General features: G+C 45.4%; 1 protein-coding gene across 3 annotated transcripts in view; it reads left to right on the top strand.

Moving 5' to 3' along the window:
* ankrd11 (ankyrin repeat domain 11) overlaps window positions 1-16,722 on the top strand; it is a 101,451-nt gene that overhangs the window by 44,446 nt on the left and 40,283 nt on the right. The window contains exon 1 of one of the 3 annotated variants that reach the window (XM_079288184.1): window positions 15,465-15,532. The exons of the other annotated variants lie outside the window; for them this stretch is intronic. The gene's annotated coding sequence lies outside the window, so the exon portion shown is untranslated. Of the gene's footprint in view, window positions 1-15,464; window positions 15,533-16,722 lie in introns of those variants that run through there. 3 annotated transcript variants of the gene reach the window in all.

Raw genomic sequence — 16,722 nt, 5'->3', positions numbered from 1 at the left:
AAAAATTGTGTCTGTAGTGTAAAAAATGTGGCTTAACTGGCGATCTAGAAATGGGGTACCGTGTTCTGTGGAAGATGTTTTTGAAGCAAAATTTAACATTGGTCTCTATGGAGCAGAAAGTTGGTTTTCCTCTCAAGTAACGGCTTCCGTGTCAAATGTGGAAATCTGTGGGATTCCACAGTAATTTCTCTACGACAAGGACAATATTAGCTACTTCTACATCCAGAAATTATGCATGAAGAGTGAAGATTGTGGACACAGTGGCAAAATACAAATATTTTTTTCACAAGAATCTCAAGCTGCTCTTCACTCTAGCGGTGACATCACACACACTAAGCTGCACAATACACACCCATTATAAAGTCAGAAAAGGGCTGAAAAATCATCATCAGTTAGGTATAGGAAAGACAGAGAGCCAATATGATAGAGGAGAGGGGAGACAGCAGGACACCTGTAAGACACAATAAAGACACATTAGACAGCAGTCTGAATAACAAACTAAGTAACTTCTACCCTAAGCTAAAAGTTCAGTGAAGTGTCTGCTCACATGATCATAATGTAAACACATGACAGTATAACGGGTAATAGTGCACAGATTTATGTGAAATATCATGAAATGATATGTATATGATGGTATGAAATGATGGTATAGCTGTTTAGAAGTCTCACATTTTCACTAACTACAACTTCACTACAGTGTGTTTAAAACCTGCAGTATTAAGTGTTTTAAGTAAAAGTGTTGATTCACATGTGAACTTAGTGTCAAGTTACCACGGAGACACCAACTCTGATCTACAGTTAGAGACAGGAAGGAGGAGGCCAGAAGAAGTGGAGAGAGAGAAAGAAATGTATAAATATATGCAAAATATATGCTTTTCCTGCTCGTGCTCTGCGCCTGTGTGCTCTCTGCTCGTGCTCTCTGTCTGTGCACGACACTCTGAGAACGCGCAGCTAGGGGGGCCTAATCGTTTTGGACCAAAAGAGGCGGGTCTATGAAGCAGTTTAGCCAATTGCTGATTCAAGATATAAATGAGTGACATACCAATGTAATATTAGTTTAGTAACAGCAAAATCATAATTCATGTGTGTGAACTTACACTTCAGAGATGCAAGGAGTCACAGTGATGGTCTGCAATCAGAGACAGAAAGGAGGGGGATAGAAGGAGGAGCGGGAGGGTGAAATGTTTAGTTTAATTTCAGAAAACCATCATTACAGCTCATTTTATTTCCTTGTTAATTATCAAAGTCTCATTCAAGATCTAGAATTTCCCAGGAACTTATGTTGGTCTTCAATATATATATTTAAGTTGCTTTAGAGAGAATAAATCACACAAAATAAATGAATCTGGTGTCAATCTAAACAAAAGGAAAAGGTCTAAGATAGGGCTGCAACAACGAATCGATAAAATCGATAATTGATTTTTAAAATAGTTTTCATTATCGATTATCAAATTTCATAATCTATTTGTTGTGTCTCGCGATTATTACGCCACTCAATAAGTCGCGGAGATGTTTGACAAAAACAAAAGGGGAAAAAAGAGCGGAGCACAGCAGTTGTTGTGTGAAGTGGAGCTTCTAATGACGACCAAGACACGTCTGGTTTTGAACGGAACACTTTACTTCCTGAAAACTGCAGTTTAACAACTGTTACAGTGAACAGACCACGCTCTTGCACCCGACATATATGTTAGGTTTTCACTTATCGTTATCATTGTTGTCGTATCATAGCACATTGCATGCATCATGCTACTTCCTGTCTCTTCACAGTAAAATCACTTCCGTTTTCATGCTCTTCACAATAAAAGTAAACATGCGATCAAACAATTTACAACAGAGGAAAGACCATCGGACCCGTAACGTTGTTCTGAAACATGGCGGAGGCAGAGGAATCAGTACGACCTAAGTCGGCCAAGGTGTGGGAGCATTTCACACTTAATAAATTGAAAAAGTGTGTTCATTGCAAGATATGCAAAAGAGACAGGATATGGCATGGGAGCACCACGGTGATGATTCAGTTTGTGCGTGTAGTGTAGAGAACAAGTTCTGACATTCAAACAAATCCTGTTAAGTTTTCTGATTTGTATTTTTCTTTATTTTTTATAAATTATTTATTGTTCCGACAGCTCAGGTCCCTTTAAACAAAAATATACATATTTTTGTTCACATGTATGTTTTTTGTGTTTGTCCATTTGTTTTTTAATTATTACTTTAACAGCTCAGGGATGTTCAAGAAGCAACCTGTTTGTGCACTTTCTGAAGATCAGTTCTGTTTTTGAATAAAGGGTTGGAAATTAATGCTTTTGTTTTTTTATCCGATTAATCGAAAAAAGAATCACCCAATTAATCGATTATTAAAATAATCATTAGTTGCAGCCCTAGTTTAAGATACTAAACAGTTAAACACATCAAGTTATGTGGTCTATTGTCAATTTCAGTTACAGCATGTCCGTACTTACCAGCCAAAGCACAGATGTTGATCAATGTTCTCTTTGCCTAAGAGAGGAAACACATTATTATCTTCTGTGTGTATGAGCAATAAAGGGTTAAAACTAGCAGAACTACAGAACACCCACAACTAATGACAGCTCCATCTCAGCTCCATGTGAGGGCTCACTGTGGACTAATAATGGATTATCTAATGTCTCTGTATACTGACTATATAAAGTCATGTTCCTATAGGGCCTGCATTATATTAGTGGATTACTACAGAATGATACTATCAGCATTATATGAACAAAGGTTATTTGTACATTAATGTCTAATTCAAGATCACAAAGCTTGTGTATAATCATGTCTATTGGTCAGTTTCTGTTACAGATTTACACATTGACACATGAAGTGGCCAGAATAATAATTGAACAGCTTTAGCTGCTGGTAAAACTAACAAACAGTTATAAAACACTCTAACTGTAATGTTACCACAGCAAACATATTGTTGTCTGGATAGTTTGATGAAAAAGACTAGTTTTATATTAGAAATAACCTGTTAATTAGCTTAGTGGTTTATTGTCAGTTTAATAGAGAGATGAAGTCACGCCCTTTACAGTGTCCTGTGGGACTTTACTTTATAACTCGACAGTTTGATCCTTGGCTGGGACGTGTCATGTGTCGAAGTGTCCCTGAGCAATACACTGAACCCCTAACAGCACCCCGGACGCCTGTCATAGTCAGCCCACTGCTCCCTATATACAGGGATGGGTCAAATGCAGAGACAAATTTCCCCCTTACCGGGATCAATATAGTATAATGCACGTCAGCTGCACGGCCGTTACCTTGGCTTGCTAGCTAGCTCGCTAGGTAACTTAGCGATATCCATCCACACATGTACCTTATCATACATGATGTGTTTTATTCTGCTACTGTTCTTATCAGCCGGGAAGTAGAGAACAGGCAAGGCCTGTTGTTCATGCAAGTACAGTCTTTTTTAAGTATTAGACTTCAACAGTTTGACAACAAAATGCCGTATGACGAACGTTAGCAGCTATGCTAATGTTAGCACTTCGCTAGCATTAGTACGTTTTTCTTTGGTTCACCGGGAAAATGTTTACTCTTATTTTGAACCCTGTTTGAGTTAGAAACCACTTGTAATGCCATTGTAAAATGTGGAAGCTTCATTTTTAAAGTTGAGTATAGAAACACACTGTGCTACCTACCGGTCAATGACTCAGAGAACAATGTCGAAGGCCTGGTTTCTTCCGTAGTGAAGTTAAGATGAGGCGTTTAAGGGTACCCGGAATTCACCCACTCTAAGCTGCGCAATACACACCCATTATAAAGTCAGAAAAGGGCTGAAAAATCATAAGTTAAATTGCTGAATTATGTTATGCTGAATAGTTCAGGGTTTTCTCAACATTTGAAATTTGAAATGGTGTCTTTAGCTGAAAGTATGAGGAAGTTGAAGGATTTGAAAGTTGAAGAAGTTTCATAAGTCTCATAAGTGACTGTATGAGAGAGAGACACACAGAGAGAGAGGAGTGTATGTGCGCGTGTGTCTGAGTCTGTGTGGTTATCAACATCACTAATTGGCTCAATCGCGAACACCTGTGTGCCTGAAGCCATTTGAAAATATTCTCCATAGAGATCCTATTGAAAAAATAAAAAGCTTAATAATTCAAAAAGTTTAAAGGTTAGAAATATAAAAAGTCATAGCAGACCTCTGGTGAAAGAGCTGAACATTTTAATACTTGAACGGTTTCTGTAGCTTAAAAAATGGAGAAGAGGGGCACGGAAGAAATAGAAGAAGTTGAATAAAGAAACAGCATTCCAACAATAAAGAAACAGGATAACAATAGTTGGAATGCTTAACAGCATTCCAACAATTATTTTCATATTGCACGTTCCTAGGTCGTTGACTTACAGTCGGAAGAGATGGCATTTCACGTATATTTAATGACCGTTCCCCGCACGCGCACACACACACACCCTAACCCTGCATATCAGGAAGGCACTAATATGTAATCCGCTCAGGTTTCTAGAAAGAGATGACTGTGGATATGTGAATGCATCTTTGATGGATCGCAATAATGGGAAATGTGGAGGCTAGCTTGGTGAGCTGCAGTACGTGGACGCATACTAGCGTCTACTGTGCTAGTACTGTAGCATAGAGCAGTACAGATGTTGGCTGCTACAGAGAAGTGCATAATGTAGCGTGTGACTGTAATTTACTTTAAAGGTGTGCGTTACAGTGGAAGGAGTAGAGGGCAGGGTTTGCTGGTAATCCTTTTTTGTTTTTCAGTGTTAGCTTTTGCCAGGTCATGCCCAGCGAGGCTTTTATTGCAATGCGGCAGCTGCAGCACAAAGCCAGGGCCTGTTCCTATTGATCGCTAAGCCTGATGGCTTCTGAAGTACAGTGGGGTGGCTAGTCTGGTCGGAGCTGTTTTACATCATCTGCATTGACTCAACCCGCTCACACTGATAAGCTGACTGCCTTTACAGAAGTCTACCAGCAGCAGGTGACCAGGAAATGTCCCGACAACTAAGGTTCATTTTTTTTTTATACAAGCTCTACGTTTGAGGTTGAAAGGAACTCAAAGTGATTGACATCTGGTTGAGATGAGTGACGTTGAACCCGGACTTTGCGCTGAACCTTTTGTGTGTCTGCTGTAAAAGTGTGAAGCCGGCCCTCTTTATGACCCGTCTTCTGCCTCACAATGCCTTTCTTTCCATTGTTGTTTTCACCCTCGCTCTGTTGCTGCTCTTGTTTTTCGGTACATTATATAAGGTGCTCTTCACCAGGCAACATACTTTAGGGCAGCAGTGGTCTAAGCCAAACAGCGTTGACGTTTTCTAAAGACTTTGCCTTTAAAACTGCAGTCGGTCACTCATGATAGCGAGACCAAAGTTTGGGGGGAAAAGTAAATAGTGACTTAAATATGTTGTTCTTGATCTAGGAACACGAATATTATTTATATTTATAATTTTTTAACTTATGAATGAAGTGTTTCTATTTGTCAGTCATTCTGGATTTGGCTGTGTGTGTGTGTGTGTGTGTGTGTGTGTTTGTGTGTGTGTGTGTGTGTGTGTGTGTCCGTCCCTCTCATGTGATCTGATGGTGTCTTTCTTGTGTAGGTTGCTAGGCAACATGCTGTAGAATTCTCAGTCATAATCTTTGATTTTAGCTCAGAAGAGGAGAGAGAGAAAGGAGGACGAGGTAGAGGAGGAGGAGGAGGAAGCAAGAATGAGCGAGTATTTCAGAGAGCATGGCTAAACACATTCAGTGCCTTAACAGGCTTTGTTCCTTTCTCTGTGGTTCTCATTTCCTTGATTTCATTTTGGAGCGATGGTTGACTGTTTTTTTTTTAAGATTGGGTGTGTCAAGCTGTGTGCAATTTTGGCTATTTAACAGCTGCTTATGTGAATGAGGATAAAACCCCGTCATTTATTTCTGTATGCTCAGAAGTTATCAGATTATTTATTGAAGGACTTAGAAGGCCTTCAGTTCAGTTGTTGTGAGCTCTAACTGCTTCAAAAGGAAGACGTACTACATCCAGTTTATTCCGGATATATTTTGGCCTGTAGTTGGAAGGGATGTAAAATATAGATGGTTATTTTATAATAGGAAGGGAAATGTGTGTTGTGTAGCTCAACAGATTTGATGATTTATCCTGTAGGGCTGAGCGATGTGGCTTATAAATAATATCTCTATTTTTAAATCTTTAAATACATCTTAATATTTGATCTAAAATAACAAAACTGTTTGATCATGCTCGTTAACTAATCTGAATTTAGAGGGAACACGGCTCATTAGGAAATTCTGATGTAACATTTCAAGATAAAAGCCCTCTAACATGTCATAGAGCGGTGGTCTGCTGTCATGTTGAAGGGGAGTTGGTCTGTGGAAACAGGACGTTTCTTATTGACACTCATTGAGATGGTGCACTGTCATTTTGAAATCATACTGGTTCAAAAATATCGTGACATTTAAAATGTTCTCCATATCGAGCCTGCATTGTATATATTCCATACAACGGCCAGCCCTATTATCTTGCAGTAATCCCTAAAAGCACTCGTGCAGAACGCTAACAATGTCTTCCTCCATCACATTGGTTCCAGTAAGATGTTGTGATTGGCTGAGTGTCTCCACTCTGTCCTTATCATGGTGGTATCATTCTGCCTCGTTGACACAGGTTTCAGCGTCATGTTCAGAACACATTTAATATCTCGTGCTGTCCAAATCCACTTTCCCACGGTTTATATATTGTCTGACATAGTTAGTGGGCTACTGCTATAACAGTATCGCAATCTCTAATGTTTACAGTTGGATGGTGTTCTCACAGGCTTGTCGAAAACAAACTAGAAACACAGAGAGAGCTATGCAGAGCTGTTTAGAAGCAGGCCGAGCAGAATGTAGAGGGATAGAAGAGGTGCAGACCGTGAGCAATGGAAGAGGCAAGCTTAAGGAGGGAGGACGGCAGAGAGGTAGTTGTGTGTCGGCTGATGAGCTAGCTAGCAGCCTAGCTGTAATGAAAAGCCTTTGTGTGCTTAATAAGAGTGCTGGCAGCGGTCCAGCAGCTCTGGCTAGTGTGGGATTAGGCTTGGACAATCAGGACTGCAGGATCAAAACAAGGGGCAGGAACACCAGGGTCATTCTGCTTGCTAGGATACCATCTGCCCTGCCTGCCGCAGTCAGGGGGAGGGGAAAGAGAGAGAGAGAGAGTATTGGGGGAAGGGCAGCCCAGAGCTCTACAGGCAACAACAACGTTGACACAGAGCAAGGCAGCTATGAATGCAGGTCAGCATGCAGTGCTCTGCTTCAGTACGCACAAACAGAAACCCAAAATATGAGCCGGTGCACCAACATCATTTTGCAAATGTGTACATATAGTGAAGTCTTTCCTGGACCCTCACAGGGAAACAGCCTTTTAAATTCTAGTGGCTTATCCTGAAAGTCAAACGCATCAATCTATGTCATAAGAGTGATAATGCATGCCTTTGCCCCAATAAGATCATTATTTGGGTAAACTATGACTTCCTTTTGTTGATATCTACAAATGAGTTTTAGAGATGCCCGTTTGGTTCCTGATCTTTTCTCACTACAGCATGCTCTTGTTTTTATCTTCTCTCCTTCCCCTCTCACTCTTGTTTTGACTTGGAGAGATGCTGTATTAGAAAAGCCATTCATGTCGAGGTAAAGGCAGTATATGAGGAAATTGCATGAATAATGGATGTGTTTGTCTTCGTTCTCACTGGCTGAGGTGGACAGGTCTGTTGGACCACTGAGCAGATTGCTTAGGCTCTTATGGGATCTAGTTTAGTATTCCAACAGCATCGTGCTATCAATAAGTAAGCCGCGGCCTTCATTATACCCTGAATACACTACAACAGAGCAGAGCAAAAGTCCAGATTATCTTTCTCACTTCTTATTGTTCCCCTAATATGTCCTAACCTCTTCATCTGGCTTCAGCTTTGTGCTTTCTCTTGCTCTCCAGACTCGGAGAAAACACTTCCTGCAGGGCCCATGACACTCACACTCTCTCGCTCTGTTCTCTCACACAAACACAGAGCATAGAGTAGGGGTGGCAGCTCGATTGGCTCAGTCCCCCCCCCCCCCTCCTTTGTGTTGTTATGGAATAGACGTGTCCAGCTCCATGTGCCATGCTTGGCCTACACACCGTTTGTTGTCAGAGACTTCAAAAGCCTCTGCATGAACTCCGATGTTGTGGTTAGCGTGCTCTAAATAGTGTACCTTTCGCTCTCGACATTACATTTCTTTCTTTCTTCTTTTTTTTTTTTTTTACATGCTTTTGGCTTAGTGTGATGAGGAGATCCAGGAGATTGTTATTATCCAGCAGGACTCTGTAGCAGAGTGTGAAAAATACGGTGGGGATAGCGTGACAGAGGACAGGAGACGGGTTGAGTTAGAGAGACAGGAGGACAGACGGGCTAACTCCAGGCTGAGGTTGTGGGTGGTGGCACGGATGATGTAATGTGTAACAATATCCACGCTCTGTGTGTGTGTGTGTGTGTGTGTGTGTGTGTGTGTGTGTGTGTGTGTGTGTGTGTGTGTGTGTGTGTGTGTGTGTGTGTGTGTGTGTCCGTGCATTAGTCCTGAGGGCTCATCAATAATTCACCGGCCCTTTTAGTGCATCTCCCCCCTCCTCACAACTCCCCCTCCCCCAGATGTCCCGACTCTTTCCCCTAACCTCCCCCCCCCCCTCCCCCCCCATTGCCCGTTTACAAAATACCACCTGAAAACAAATACACACACACAAACACACCAATCCTTACATGCCATACTCGAGTTAACCCATTGTCCACCACAGTCGGTGTGTGGTATTCAGAGAGATGATGTTGTTTTGGTTGCAGTTTACAGCTCTTTGGCTGAGCTCCCGTTGCCGCATATAAAGCTGATGCAGCACAAAACGGAAGAGAGAGAAAGTAGACTGCACGGATTGGGGAGTAACCGTTGTCTTGTATTTCACGTTGTCTTTTGCAAACAGGTTTATAAATCTTCTTAAAAGGTAGTTACTGTACTGGCACAAACAATCTATTACAACCAAACATATCTTATACAATAATTTGCACTGTGCATTCACTTACTTTCCCATTTAAAGAATTGTTTTTACATGTTGCAGACAAACTGTATAGTGTGATACTTGGGCAAGATTATGTAAGATTTAAAAAAATATATATATATATATATATATATCTGCAAATGCCAAGTACTCTGGCCTCGGTTTAGTGTCAGCCCATTAGGTGTTAACTGTGTAGGTTTCTCAAAAGATGATTTATCTTCGCACTGCTTTCATTCCAGTGTAAAGTCTCAAAGGAAGTCAAAAGGCCTCGACACGGAACACTGTTACGATTCCATTCACTTTGATCTGGAAACCAATTCAACTGCAAACGATGAAGCACAGAGTGTGAATGCTAGGCTGTTGTCCCATTTCCAGAAATGATAGCTTTCTCCTCTGTGTTACCACTTTCCCTTGTTCTCCTTTGCCTTCTCTCTGTCTCTCTCTCCTCTCTTCGCTCTCTCTCTCTTCTCTCTCTTCGCTCTCTCTCTCTCTTCTCGCTTCCCTCTGAAGCTACTACTCCCCCTCTCTCTTCTCCCAAACAGGCCAACCCAGCTCAGGCCCACATGTAGTGTGAAAACTGCTCCATTGTATTGGAAAATCTGTGGGAGGGACAACAAGGAGGAGGAACAGGGTGCAGTGGTGGAGGTGATTAGGAAACCAGATCCACGGCTCGGCTTCAAAGGCAACGGGATCTCTCTGCAGTGCTTATTGATCAGCCAGCAATGCTGCTGGTCTCCTTCGCTGATGTATCGCGGGGACGCTGCACGGCCTCCTCACACGTCCACATCACAATAGATGACAGTGGATAGATGCTGGTGGATTACTGGTGCTTACAGACCATAACGATGATGTTGTCGACCTAGTTTGTGTGTGTGCGCTTTGCTTTCAGGGTATATTTTGTGGGGGGGGGGGGGGGGGGTTTGCTGGCTGTGCTTTCAGTATGTCCTGAAGTGCAAGAGATCAAGGAGGCAACAGTGACGGCCATTGTATTATTTAACTCCCTCCTTCCTGTCCTCTCGTTTTCTTTTCCATGCAACCGTTATCTACCCCCCCTCCCTTTTTCTCCCTTCCCTCCCTCCCAGAGAGAAGGCGCATGCAGAGCCAAGTAAACACTTTGATATGCAGAAGGAATCTCTCCCCCCCACACACCTCCTTCTCTCTCTCACTCTCTCTATGCCTATGTAGGTCATCATGACTCACTCCTTTATGCTTCAAAAGCCTGATCCCTGCTTGGTTGCTCTATCTTGAGCCCTCTCACGTTCCGCGTTGTGTAAGAGTGTGTTTGAGTGTGCCAGCAACAGACAACTATTTTCTGTTTGAAATTGCTTTTCTGCTTAATTTGTACTCGAGTATACTCTGAATTTCTTATGGTGTGTTTGTTTTTCTGCTACTGGAGATAAAGCGTTGCTGTGCAGTACATGTTTTGTAGGACAAACTCTCTACATCTGCGTTGTAACAACCAGTCGTGCTCGGCCCCTTCTTCCCCGTTCACTGCATTCCCTCTGACCTCGATGCTGAATCCATCAGCTGCGGCAAGCAGATTTATTATTGCGTCAGGAATGAAATGCTTCGGCCTATTTCCAGATTTCTGTTGAGATTTAAGTTTGCTATCAGAGGGACAGTTGGACATTGTCGTGTCTTGACCTAGGCAGGCTTTCACCTTTAAAAAAAATATATATATATAATTGTAGTTAGGTTCTTCATTATACACCGAGGCGTATCGTTTTAGATCAATAATACTTATGCTCCCTGTTTTTTAAAGCCCAGACCCATTGCGTGACCATGTCTAATGTCGGGTCTAATCCAGGCCATTGCACACGGCACATCTGTTGGTGGTGCTTGCGTCTGTTAGTCCTCCAGCCTGCTACCTGTTGACTGGTTAGCTCACGGTGTGTTTCTAGTGTGGAGGGAAGCCCTTTCTTCTGTGCTCCTTCCACACATGGCAGAGTATCTGCATATGAATACTGCCTTCTGCTTCTCAGCTGAAGACACCCCTCCCCCACCCCCCATAGAAAACCAGGGCCTCTTCACATGGCCATTTATGTGTCTGAATCGTCAAAGGCGGAATTCTTCATCCACGTTCAAAACTATTTCTTGAGCCATTTTTTATTTGAAGGTGGCCATTGAGATGAGTTTCCTGTATCAAGATCATCTTCCTGTGAGTTCAGAGGGTCTGTCTGAGGCGTCTAAGAGTGTAAAGCCAGGACCAGCGAAACATCCTGACCCAGATCCAAAATGGCCTTAGCGTGTCATGTGTGTGTCCTTTTGTCCTCAAACTACAGAAGACCCCGAAAAATCAATCAAAGAATTCATGTCCAAACAACTCAAACTATCCGCAGAGACCGTCAACATCACATTCCACCGCGTACACCGTCTGGGACCAAGGAACAACAATAACCGACCACGGCCAATCATCGCTAAGTTTGAACACTTAGGTCAGGCAACAAGGCAGGCAGCTCAAAGGAACGGACTACGGACTCAACGATCAATATCCAAAAGAAATCATCCAACGACGCAAAGTTTTGTTTCCAATCCGTAAAAACATGATGAAAGAAGGAAAGAAAGCAATAATATCACTGGACAAATTATATATAGATGGACAATTGTACCGCGATAAGGACGTCACTGTTATGTGGGCGTTCGCAGGTAGGACCCAAACGCAGGACCACAGGAGACAGAAGTTACTATGAACAGGTTTTATTTCAAATGTGTGAAGGTGTGGAGCCCGTGGTCCGACACCAGAGTGGCAGAGCGACGGTGTGAGGCCCGTGGCTCGACACCGGAGGGCTGGCAGCTTGACGGCGAGAGTAGTCCGTGTCACACAAGGAGGGCAGAGCGGCGGCGTGTAATCCATACACACAAGGAGGGCAGAGGACGCCACGGGGTTGACGCGGGTGAAAGACGGTACGACCTGACAACCCCAGACTGCAGGGCCAGAGCTTATGTAGTGCCAGGAGACTCATTAGTGGGCCCTGAGTCTGGTGTGTCAGGCAGCAGGAGGTGATCAGCTGGAGTGTCCTCAGCTGTGCACACTCAAGGGTGTGGCCATGGAACGTCAGGTCAGACAGGGATCCTGGATCCTGACAGTACCCCCCCCTTAAGGTACGGATTCCAGACGTACCACCAGACACAAAAAAGGGCAGCCGGAGGGGGTCCGGAGGAGGGATGGCCCCACAGCTAGAAGGCCGGCCAGGGTGGGCGGAGGGGGTCCGGAGGAGGGGTGACTGGCTCTGACCGGCCACGGGGCAGCAGAAGAGCCTCGGCCACAGGTGCTCCGGCGGACGGCCGGGCGGGCGGAAGGGCTCCGGACACGGGTGCTCCGGCGGACGGCCGGGCGGGCTGAAGGGCTCCGGACACGGGTGCTCCGGCGGACGGCCGGGCGGGCTGAAGGGCTCTGGAGAATAGGATGCTGGTGCAGCAGTGGCAGGTACTGGAGGTCTCTGATGCCCCGCGACGGCAGCGGGCACGGGAGGTCTCTACTGCCCCGCGACGGCAGCGGGCACGGGAGGTCTCTGCTGCTCCGAGACGGCAGCGGGCACTGCGGCGGCAGGAACTGGAGCTGGCGCTGCGGCAGCAGGAACTGGAGCTGGCGCTGCGGCGGCAGGAACTGGAGCTGGCGCTGCGGCGGCAGGAACTGGAGCGGGCTGCGGCGTAGAGGCGGCAGGAACTGGAGCTGGCGCTGCGGCGCTGAGGCGGCAGGAACTGGAGCGGGCTGCGGCGCTGAGGCGGCAGGAACTGGAGCGGGCTGCGGCGCTGAGGCGGCAGGAACTGGAGCGGGCTGCGGCGCTGAGGCGGCAGGAACTGGAGCGGGCTGCGGCGTAGAGGCGGCAGCGGCAGGAACTGGAGCTGGCGTAGAGGCGGCAGCGGCCGGGACTGGGAGCGGCTCTGGCTCTGAGACCGCGATGTCCGGGGATAGCTGCGGCTCCGAGACGACAGCCGGGACTGGAGGTCGCTGCTGCTCTGGGACGGCAGCGGCGGGACCTGGAGGTCGCTGCTCTGGGATGGCAGCGGCCGGGACTGGAGGTCGCTGCTGATCTGGGACGGCAGCGGCCGGGACTGGGGAAAGCTGTGCCGCAGAGGCGGTAGGAACCGGAGCGGGCTGCGGCGAAGAGGTGGCAGGAACAGGAGCTGGCTGCAATGCCGTCCGAATACGGGGAGCCGGAGTCGGCCAGGCCACCGAGTGTTCCGCTACACTTGCTTGGCTCCCTCTCCGGCTGAGAAGGTGCTTGGCCAAATAATCCGAGTTCCCCAGAGGGTCAAAAACTCATCAGAGCCGCCACAAAGTCCACATAACCCACAGTATTAGGCCGATCAAAACTTAATGTTCTCGCAGCCCAGTCCAAAGCCCTTCCCCGCAGTAATCCAACCACGTAGGCGACCTTGGACCCGTCCGAGGCAAAAGCCTGAGGCCGACGGTCAAACACTCGTTGGCAAAGCAACAGGAAGCCCTGGCACTTCCCCAGTGTTCCGTCATAGGGAATTGGAACCGGCACAGGGGATCCCCAGACCGGCGGAGCGAGGACTGGAGGGAATAGTGCAGGTGCTGGACCTGGTGGAGACCTGACTGCCCGGGCTAGTTCCTGCACGAAACAGCCAATCCGAGAAATCTCAGCAGTGACACTTCTCACCTCCTCCAGCAGACTGTTAGGGCCGTACAGTGTAGCTGCTCCTGTGGTTGCTGGGTCCATTATGGTCAGGTCGTTCTGTTATGTGGTGGTGTAGTAGATGGACCCAAACGCACGCTCACACAGCAGATTAATCCTTCAAGATCTTTATTATATATATATATATATATAGCTGCAGACCTAAACAGACAAAAATATCCAAACAGACTACGGCTCGTGTCCAGTGGCCAAAGCCTGTCCGTTCTCCCTGAGTCGGGAGGGAAACTCAACCGAGGAAGGATGATGCAGCCTCCGGAGTCGGGAGGGAAACTCAACCTTACTCACGGCTGGAAACGTTCCGGGATGAAAACACGAGATGCCGACCAGTGAACTCCGTGGTACTACTCGGATCGGCCTCTGCGCACAGGTGAATTCCCGAGGATCGACTCTGCGCGGCAGGAGTGCTGCAGACAGCCAGAAAGGTTAGAAATAACTGTTCATGAAAACACTGCTCAAACTCACGGAGACTCGAACCAGACTGGTAACCGTACGGACTGACAACGCGCCGGAGGACAGCTGGGGGTATTTAAGTCCGTCGGCGCTGATCACCGGAATTCCCCACAGCTGAGCCTGGGGAGAGGGGCGTGGTTGGAGATGGAACTCGGGGGTGGAAACTATAGGCTGACACACAAACAAAACATTAGCACATGGCCTTCAAACAACAACACTGACAGGGGGAAAAACAGAGGAGCACACACTAGGTCAGACCGAGATCCTAACAGTCACCCCCTGGCTTTTCTAGACTCTCTCGCTCTCCTGCCTCTACGGCTCCGCATACACACACACACATTCACATATGATAAACCCCCCTCCGTAGTTTAGGTATGCCCCTTTGCTTTTGTCTGCATTTGCACTGTTTCGATTATTATACTGTATGGTATTGCACCTACGTCTCAATGTGCCAGACAGTATGAAACCCTATCTGGACCACATACACCTTTGTATTTTTGTTTTGTGTATTGTTTTACTTACTTTGTTGTGTTCATGTTCTTATGTGTTTGTTTTCCCCTGATTCAGTGTCTGCAGGTCCTGCTGTGTCATTCTCACTCGCACACGCACACACACACACACTTAGACACACTTACACTTATCAACATTAATGTTCAGTCTATATTAACCCAATCAACATGTCATCTATCAAATTCTTAACCTGGAATATCCGTGGAATTGGTTCTCAGGCAAAAAAAATTAAAGTTTTGAATCATCTGGCTAAACTGCAAGCAGATATATGCTTATTACAAGAAACGCCCCTCTCAGAATCAGATCACAACAAATTTAAATCACCACAATTCACTCACTCATTCTCGGCTCACTATAACTCAAAACAGAGGGGTATGTATTTTAATTAACAAAAAAAGTTTATTTTGTCCATAATTCCACCATCACCAATCCTGAAGGCCGTTATCATTATAAACATATCCATCAACAATAGTCCAGTCACAATCTGTAATGTTTATGGCCCAAACACTGATGACCCATCCTTTTTTCGTAATTTTTTTTTTATCCTTCTCAAACATCTGTAACTGCCCAGTCATAATAGGAGGTGATTTCAACACAGTTATCGACCCATCAGTGGACAGATCTAAAAATCCAAATAATAAGCGTACCTGGCAATCCACAGACGTGATAAAACAGTTCATGAGTGATTTTGGTCTTGGAGATATTTGGCGATTACAGCACCCAAACTCAAGAGAATACTCATTGTGATGTTAGTGGTAGTCTTTGGGGAAATCTAAAAGTGTGCCAGCAGTATAAACTTTTCTGTTTGTGTTTTTTTGCCAGAAGGCACCACCATGACATGCATTTCTATTCGGCGGTTTTCTCCTTCTTCGGCCTCTCATGCTCATCTTCAAAGTAGGTTTTCCGTAAGAGAGTGGGCGTCTTCACTGTCAATCATTTACATAATACAAGATACACGTTGCGGACGTAGTGCTTAAAGCCAAGAACTCAGTGTTGTATCAATGGAAAGAGCTGTGGGCTGCCAGGAGCAAGTGCCTGTTATCAAGAGGGAACATAAAATAGGCTCAACTGATCTGTCGACAACACACGTCAGTCTTCCCGGATTTCTTTTCACTACAGTCTGTAGAACCAGCTGCTCAGGAGGAACCAACGTCCCTGGGATGCACAGATACTGTGGTAACTGTGCCAGCGAGGGAAATCTATGATATTTCCATTCCACCAGAAGATCGGATGCTCTTTAACTTCTTTTTTTGCTTTTCACTGTTTCTGAAGCTTGTGCGACGCGTTGCTTGTCCCCAAAGACTTGACGTCTGTATCCTAGCCGTAGCAGGCTAGCTACGCCGCCTGTTGCGATGTCTGTTGCGGTTGCTTTCTGGGCCGCTCTGGGAGTCGCTGCGAGAAAGTGGAGCTCATAGTACGATGTTGGCATGAACCTCAGGACGGCTAGCTAACTTGACGAGCCAGCAGAATGCAACTCAACTGGGATTTCCACCGTGTTGCTTTGCTGTGCAACACTCATCAACCATGTGGTGCCAGGCCTCAAGTGCACTGCATAAGAGTAGTAAAATAAAGATGGCATATAGAGGAGGGACACACCCATCTCACCCCCTCCCCTACTTGCATTGTTGGAAAATAGATAATTGATCAATCATGAACATCACTAATCCGTGTTGGTAAATTGAATGTGTCGGCACTCCTTAATGGAAATCTGGCCATTGTTCTCTTCATAAATGGCTGCTTCCCAAGATAGTGTTTGAATCTACACATGTTCCAGAAATGGAATATCATGTGTTTTGTTAAAGGACACAGCAGAGCCTGCTACGAAGCAAACAGCTGCTGTATGACATCATCATTAAAGGACTGAATTGGTGCTTACGTTCCTATCAGAGGTCTTTATCGGGTATTGGTCTAGTGCAGGGGTGTCAAACATACGGGCCGGATCCGGCCCGCAACGTCATTTTATGTGGCCCGTGAATCCGCCAGCAGAAAAAAAAAAATTATATTTAATTTTTTTTTTACAAAAATTAAAAGTTAGATGTTAAAATAAAAATATCCCCATGGTCGAAATTATGAGATAGCATGTT

This window comes from Melanostigma gelatinosum (genome assembly GCF_949748355.1).
Source record: "Melanostigma gelatinosum genome assembly, chromosome: 2".
Taxonomy (NCBI): Eukaryota; Metazoa; Chordata; class Actinopteri; order Perciformes; family Zoarcidae; genus Melanostigma; species Melanostigma gelatinosum.
The sequence above is the reverse complement of the archived record's forward strand: the minus strand, read 5'-3'. Positions and strand labels throughout refer to the sequence as shown.